The sequence below is a fragment of the Balaenoptera borealis genome (assembly GCF_965194805.1).
Source record: "Balaenoptera borealis genome assembly, chromosome: 1".
NCBI lineage: Eukaryota > Metazoa > Chordata > Mammalia > Artiodactyla > Balaenopteridae > Balaenoptera > Balaenoptera borealis.
The window spans coordinates 170,256,696-170,264,332 of record NC_138860.1 but is presented as its reverse complement, the minus strand read 5'-3'; the positions used below and the strand labels follow the sequence as shown (position 1 = coordinate 170,264,332).

At 47.8% G+C, this 7,637-nt stretch overlaps 1 long non-coding RNA gene across 1 annotated transcript; it reads right to left on the bottom strand.

The window, feature by feature from the left end:
• Positions 1-2,246: 2,246 nt before the first annotated feature.
• LOC309631636 lies at positions 2,247-7,047 on the bottom strand. Its single transcript, XR_014246428.1, has 2 exons — positions 3,668-7,047; positions 2,247-2,686 (listed from the first exon to the last, which is right to left on the bottom strand). It is a non-coding gene; the product is annotated as an uncharacterized lncRNA (long non-coding RNA).
• Between the last annotated feature and the right edge of the window lie 590 nt (positions 7,048-7,637).

Below are 7,637 nucleotides of genomic sequence, written 5' to 3'. Positions count from 1 at the left end.
TGGACCCTGTCTCTGGGCTGATGCTCTTCCCCCTCCAGAGAATTTCCAGTTCTTGGCCAGGGGCAGCAAGGAACTCAGTTGTTTCCATTTGGTCTTTAGATTATGAAACAAAAATTAGATCTAAACTCTTTGTGGGGAGGTAATTTTTCCTAATCGCTCACCCTGCTGCACAGATCTCCACAACTTGATTACGTCTAATTAGATTAATTGGACAGAAAGTAATTTCTTTTCTCTGAGAATATGAACTACAGAGAAGGGGGGCCGTTGGAGGCCGGTGACTCCCTGCCCCCCGACAAGTCTGGTCTGGTGAGGACAGGCCGTGCATGGGGCCGGGTCCAAGGCCTCACTCCAACCTCTCCTCTCTCTCTGCTTCTCTCTCCTTGTCACTTGCTCTGTCACTGAGTCCCTCTGTGTCTCTGGCTGCCCGTTCCCAACTCTCTCCTGGTCTGAGCTTCAGCGGCCCCGGGTCTGTCCTGACCGTGCTGGGGTTCACCCCCCTGCACCCCTTCTCTCTGCCAGGAGATGACCCAGGGCTTTCCCTGCATTACCAAGAGGTGTGACGAGGAGGACAGAAGCACAGCAGGACTGGCCCAAGGTCACCTTCCGCAGCAGCTGAGCGCCGCAGAGGACGGCCTGCAGGGCCAGGCTGGACCACGCCAGCTGCGGGGCTCAGGGAGCTTCCGGCTGGAAGAACGGGGTCTGGGCGGTTCTGAGGGCGGCGGGACCGGCCATGCTGGGCAGAGGGTGGCTGAAGGGTCTGGGCATTCCTGTCCCCCCACGGCCCAGCCCGGGCACTGCCACCTGCAGGGGCCTGAGGCAGAGAGCCCCTGGCCCCAGACACTGCTCCATCCCCGGGTCCTGGCCCGAGCTCAGCACCCGCCTCCCCATCTGTTTGCAGAGTCATAAAGCTGGGCCGCCCTCGGCTGCTGCCTCCCTGGAGCCCCATCCAGGGGGACGCCCTGCCCTGCCCTGCCCACCTTGCTGTCTCTCCCCGCCTCTGTCCCCTGTTCACGCTGTCCCGACCTGGTCCAGGGCACCATCTTCTCTCCCCAGATGCTGTACGGCCGCCCCACTGTCCTGGACCCGGCCCCCTTCTCCAACTCCAGTGCACAATCTACAGCTTAAATGAACATGCCATGCCCCCTCTCAAAGACCTTCCATGGCCCCCGCTTCTCTGAAGACTAAAATCCCAACAATTCACACGGATTGCAGGGCTCTTGTAAACTGGCCACGCAGACCTCCTCAGCCCCATCTCTCACCACCCCCGGCTCCCACTCTGACCCCACAGACCCAGCTGTGTGCAGGCCTTGGCACATGCTGGTACGTCTTCCCAGAACACCTTTTCCCAGGCCCTGCCTGACACCAGCTTTCTTACAGCTTTGCTCAGTGGGCAACGCTAACAGCGGGTGTGTTGAACTGGTGTGTGTGCTCCGGGCTATGGGCATAATTATCTCATTTAATATAACTCCTCTGTGGGGATCATCATTATTCCCATTTTACAGAAGAGGAAACTGTAGTTCAGAGACACGAAGCACCTGGCCAAGGTCACTTGGCTGGGAAGTGGTGGAGCTGGGATTTGAACCCAGGTCATTTGCATGATGTCAACTCTCCCCATCCCACCCATCGTCTCCCAGACTACGGTCCACTCCTCTGTACTCTCGTGCTCCCCCTACACAAGCATTTGTCTGATTGTTCTGAAATTGTCAGTTTCCCCATCTCCTCATCAGGTCTGGGCTGTGAGCGCCCCACGGCCACCCTGGGTCTCAGCTGTTTCTAATGCCCAGAGCCTAGGGTAGGACTAGGTGGACACTTGGCCAGAGTCTGATGCCCAAAGAATGGGCAGTGGCAGCCCCTCCAAGTCGCTGGGCCCCTCCCTCTCGTGCGCTCCCCTCCCACCACTCGATACTTCAGTAAGCAAAGCCTTTAAACCAAAACCAATTTTACAGTTCATTTGAGTTAATCACAGCTGCTCTTTCTGGAAACTATCTTCCCTAAATTGTCTGCAGAGAGGCAAGCGACCTGCCTGGCAGCCCCCCTCCCCTTCTTCCATCACAGAGCCCTGGAATCACAGGAGGTGGTAGGAGGAGTTGAGACCCCAAGAATTCAAGTCTGCTGTCATGGTATGTGCCGTGGTGGGCACCGGGGTACAGCAGGGAATGAGATGGATTCACTCCCCACCCTCACGAGACTCACCATCTAATAAGGAAACCAAGTTTGAACAAATAATCACACAAGGGATTGTGTAGTTAGTGTTGAGTTGTAATAAGTTAATCATGCAGAAGTCTGATAATACTAACTACACAACCCTGGCAACTTGTTAAACCTCTTAGAGCCTCAGTTTTCCCATCTGTCAATGGAGATCCTAATGGCATCTCTCTCACGGGGTTTTGTGAAAATCCAGTGAAATGTGTAAAGCTCTTAGCCTAGCACCTAGCACTTGGTTGGTTGTAGCATACATTATGGGCCATATTCTTTTGCTAGGGCTGCCAGAACAAAATATCAGACTGGGTGGCTTAAACAACAGACATGTATTTTCTCACAGCTCTGGAGGCTAGAAGTCGGAGGTCAAGATTCAACAGAGTTGATTTCTTCTGAGGCCTCTCTCCTTGGCTTGTAAGTGGCCATCTTCTCCTGGTGTCTTCACATGGTCTTCCCTCTGCGTGTGTGTCCGTCCTAATCTCCTCTTCTTATAAAGACACGAGTCATAGTGGATTAGGGCCCACCCATGTGACCTCATTTTAACTTAATCATCTCTTCAAAGATTCTACCTTCAAATACAATCACATTCTGAGGTACTGTGGGTTAGGGGGGGTCAACATATAAATTTGGAGATGGTGGAGACCCAATTCAGCCCATAGCAGTATGCGTCCAAGAGAATTTAGTGCATGTATCCACAAATCACGTACCTGTAAGTGTTCATAAAATCTTTACTTTTAGTAGTCAAAAAAGAAAACAACCCAAATGTTCATCTATGAGAGAATGATAAATAAATTGTGGTAGACTAAAAAAGTGGAATTACACAACACTTTTAAAACATGAACAAACTATTAATATGCACAAAACATGTATAAATATCACAGACATGGTCAGCAAAAAAAAAAAATCGGACCAAAAAAGTGCTTTATGATTCCATTAATAGGGACTAACCTATAGCATAGAAGTCAGAATAAGAGTTATCGTTCAGGGCTGGGGCCTTAACCAGAAAGGGGAACAAAGAAACTTTCTGGGGTACTAGAAATGTGCAACATCTTGATATGGGTGGTGGTTTCATAGGCGTACACATTTGTAAAAATTCATAGAGATATTGCATCAGCTTTTGCTATGTAGCAAACTTCAGATTTGGTGGTAAATAATAGTCAGTTATTTAGTTCACAATTCTATTGGCTGTCTGTGCAATTGATCAGGTCGAGGCTAGCTCAGTGTCTCTCTGATGCTGATTCTCATGGGTCTGTGGTTGGCTAGAACTGCAGACTGCAGCTGGATGATCTAGGGTGGCTTCACTCACACATCTGGTAGGTGGCAAGCTATTAGCTGAGGCACCTCCGTTCTCCTCCATCTGGGCTCTCACCCTCCAGCACGTTAGCTCAGGTTCATTCCCATGTCTCCAAGTGCAGCAAGAGAAGGAAAGCCCATATCACCAAGCACTTTGAAGCACCTGTTTGCTTACTTCTTGCTAGTGTTCCCATTGGTCAAAGCAAGTCTGTTGGACAATGAAGATTGAAGAGATGAAGAAACAGACATTCATTCTCAATGGGAGAATCTGAAATGCCACATCATGAGTGTAGATACAGAAAGGGAAAGAATTTATGCTTATTTTTACAATCCACCAAATATACACTTAAGATTCGTATATTTTGTCATATGCAAGTTATATCAATATGGTAAACAAAGATACAAGGATTGGGTCTGATGATTACAACAGGTACTCTTGGCCTAAGTAAGGCTTCCTTGTATTCTATTCTAACTAACCCTTTCCTAAAGAGAACCAAGATTCTATAAAGACAGATGTTGTTACAAGATACGTGTGTGTGTGTGTGTGTGTGTGTGTGTGTGTGTGTGTGTATGGATGGGGATTTGTAGTAGTTTCACAACTTGCAGCCTCATTCAGGTTTTGCTCAGATGGGATGGAGGTGAGATTATCAGTAGACTAAGTTGTGAGGAGCTGAGCTTGGAACTCAGGCTGAGAAATGGACTGGGGAAGAGTAACATCCTGGGTCAGCTAGTGAAGCAAATGATTGCTTTTCAGCACGCTGGAGAGTTCTGATACAGCTAGAGGGCCTTCTTCTTCAGAGTCCTGGGACCACTCAGTTCCCTCTGTCTTCTCGGTAGAAGGATCTGGTTATTAAAAGAAATTTACTCTTGCAAACTATACATTATTGCTAGAAGTGAGGGCATGGGCGCTGGAACCAGACTGCCTGAGTTCAAGTCTTGGCTGCACGACACAGCTGAATGACCCTGGGGAAGTCAACAACTTACTTAACCTCTGTGCCATAGCTGCATTGTCTATCAAATGAGGAAAATAATGGTAGCTGCCTCACAGTGTTGTGGTAAAGACCGAATCAAAACAAGGAAAGTAAGGAGCTTAACATAGTGGCTGGACATGGTAAATGCTAAGAAGTTATCTTTTTCTTACATAAGATGGAAAGGATTCCGAAGGTTTCCATGACCCCAGATGTCTGACAAACTTGTTATATGACTTTAGGTGAGCTATATAACCTACCTGGCCACTGTTCCTATTCTGTAAAATGAAGCTATTTGCTTTTTCCACATTACTGGATCATATCTTTTTACCAAAAGAATATATTCATATATCATTTGATAAAATAAACTAAAAAATAAAATAAAACAAAATAATAAAATAAAAAGGATATTGGACTAAGTGGCATTTATGGTCCCTATAAACCCTATCTTTTCTGGGTCTTGGATTCAGGACTTTGGATGGAGTGAGTCAGGCATGAGGGTTAAATAAGTGAGGATGACATTGGGGGCAGGCTGGGAGAGGACCCCAACTCTAAAGCATGTCAACCCTTCTAGCTCTTACACTATGCACCCCCCACTTTCCCAATATGCTGAGGCTTTTGGTCCCTCTGATCTCTGATACACAGGAACCCACCACACTTTCCCATTGCTTCAGCCGTGCTGGCATTGTAGCTTCTTGACTTTCCCTCCTCAGAGCCTTCCCACATTCTGTGCCCTTCTCCAGGAGTGTGCAATATCATTCAGAGTCTTCCAAATGGAGTGACAAAAATAATTGAAACCCATTTAAATAAAAGAAATAAAAAGGGGGATTAGTTGGTTCATTCACCTGAAAAATCCAGGAGTTAATAGCTTCAGGTACAGCTGGATCCAGGAATTCAAATGCTATCATTTTGGAACACAGTCTTCGCATCTCCTCTGTATCGGCATCATTCACAGTCACTCTCTCCCCTCTAGGTGGGGAAGAAATGCTGGTAGTGTCAGGCTTCTGTCACGCTGGCATCACACCCTACATTCCCGATAGCTTTAACACAGTCTCTGCTATGATTCCCATTGACCTGCATTTAGTCATCTGCCCACTCCTGAAACAATCACTGTAATCAGGGGGGTAAAGTGCACTGAGTGGCCAGGCCTGGGTGGCAGGAACCAGGATGGGTCAGCCCACCTGAATGGGCTGAGAGTGGTCAGGGAGTTGTTTTCAAAGGGAAATTGGGGTGGTCTCACCAGAAGGAGAGGGATGCAGGCAGGGTGGAGAGTGGGTAGAAGCCCGCTACACATTCCTCTTGACTCTTTCTTGGTCTCAGTACAAGTGGCACTTCTTCAGAGAAGACTCCTTTGACCTCTGGTATGTCAGGACCCATCAATCCTTTTCCTTTGATTTTTGGCCCTTATTAGTCTCACAGCTAAAATGCAGAACTAAACATGTACTAAGTCTAAATATATACTAAGTGCTTTAGATATGTTAATGAATGTAATCCTTCTAATATCCCTAGAAGGTGGGTATTTTTTCAGCTCAATTTTATAGATGAGGAAATTGAGGTCCAGAGAGGTTAAGTAACTTGCCCAAGGGCACACAGCCAGGATGTAACAGAGCAGGTTTTCCAGTCCAGTAGTCACATTTCGACCCACACTTTTCTCTAAACCACTATCCTACTCTTTTTTTAAACATAGTCGCATGGGTAATCATGACTTTATACACACATGCATGTGTACACTTATATAAACACAAACACATGCTTGTAAATGCACTCACACACTCACATAAGCACTCACATACACACACTCGTACATGCCTTCACTTGCACATTCACACAGTTGCACAGTGTTGCATGTACACAGGCACTCACACACAAACTCAAATACACGTTTGTATGCACTCACAGAAACACACACGATCATACACATATTCACTCACACACCTGCGCACACAGGTGGTCAAATAAAAATTCTCATATACTCGTTCACAAACACTGATCCATGCATTCGCACACATATAGTTGCATATGCATGCACTCCCATAAATATTTTCATGTGCTGATACACACATGCACATGTGCTCACACATAGCAAATGCACACGTGTGTACACGTACATGTTCCCACACAAACAAATGTGCTCATAATACACATTCACATACCTGCACATACATGCACTCCTGTAAATAGTCTCACATCTCAATCCACACACTCATGCACACACACACACTTACACACATAGGCAAAGTCACACGTGCAAACACAGAAACACTCACATGCACACATTTGGGTGGAATCACTGCTCAAGGCCTGCCTACTGCACTCGTACTGCGAACCCACACGGGCAGGATGCCGCCTCCATTGTGGTATCCCCAGCACCCAGCACGATGCACAGAGCGGGATTGGGTGTCCTCACTTTTTCAATGAAAAGAATAAGGCTGCCCAATCCTTCCCTCCCTTCAAGGGGGTTTGGGAGAGTCAGATACAAAAAAAAACGGCCCCATCTCTCCTCTTCCTTCCCTCCTTGTTCACTCCCTCTGTCTTTCCCTCCCCCTCTCCCCTCCTTCCCTCCCCTCCTGCAACCTCTCTGCTCAGATGCTAAACCATCTCCCTCATCCTTTCCTCTTTCTCTGCCTCTATCCCCTGTCACCCCCTCTTTCCAGCCCTCCGTACCTTTCTAAACTCATTAAATGATACCGTGGAATGTATTTCATTTGCATTTGGTTCCAAAGGGCCACAGAGCACCAGCGCATGCTCGTTAAACAGCTCCTTGTAGAGGGATGTAATGAACCGCTTTTATTACAACAGTCATCTCGGCCCATCCTGGGAGGCGATTCTGTTTTCACTGGGAAGAAAGAGAACTGCAAATCTGAGTGTCTGGGGTTTGGGGGGGAAGGGGGAGGACCCCATTTGGGGAAGGTCCCAGGCTGCCCTGGCTCCGGCTCTGGCTCTGGCTGGCACAGGAGGGCAAAGGCAAGGCTGGGCTGTTGCTGTGCTTCCACCATAACTGGGAAAGGCAGGAATCGCCACCGGCTTTGACTAGAGCCATGGCCCGTGTTCCTGCCCTGGGCCTCCAGAACTCCTGCGGATGCTTGTCGCAAGAGGCCCCTGAACTTACCTGGGTACCAAGCACTGTCTGTAGAAGGAATAATCAGCCTGGCACATAACACAGCTCCACTGTATTAT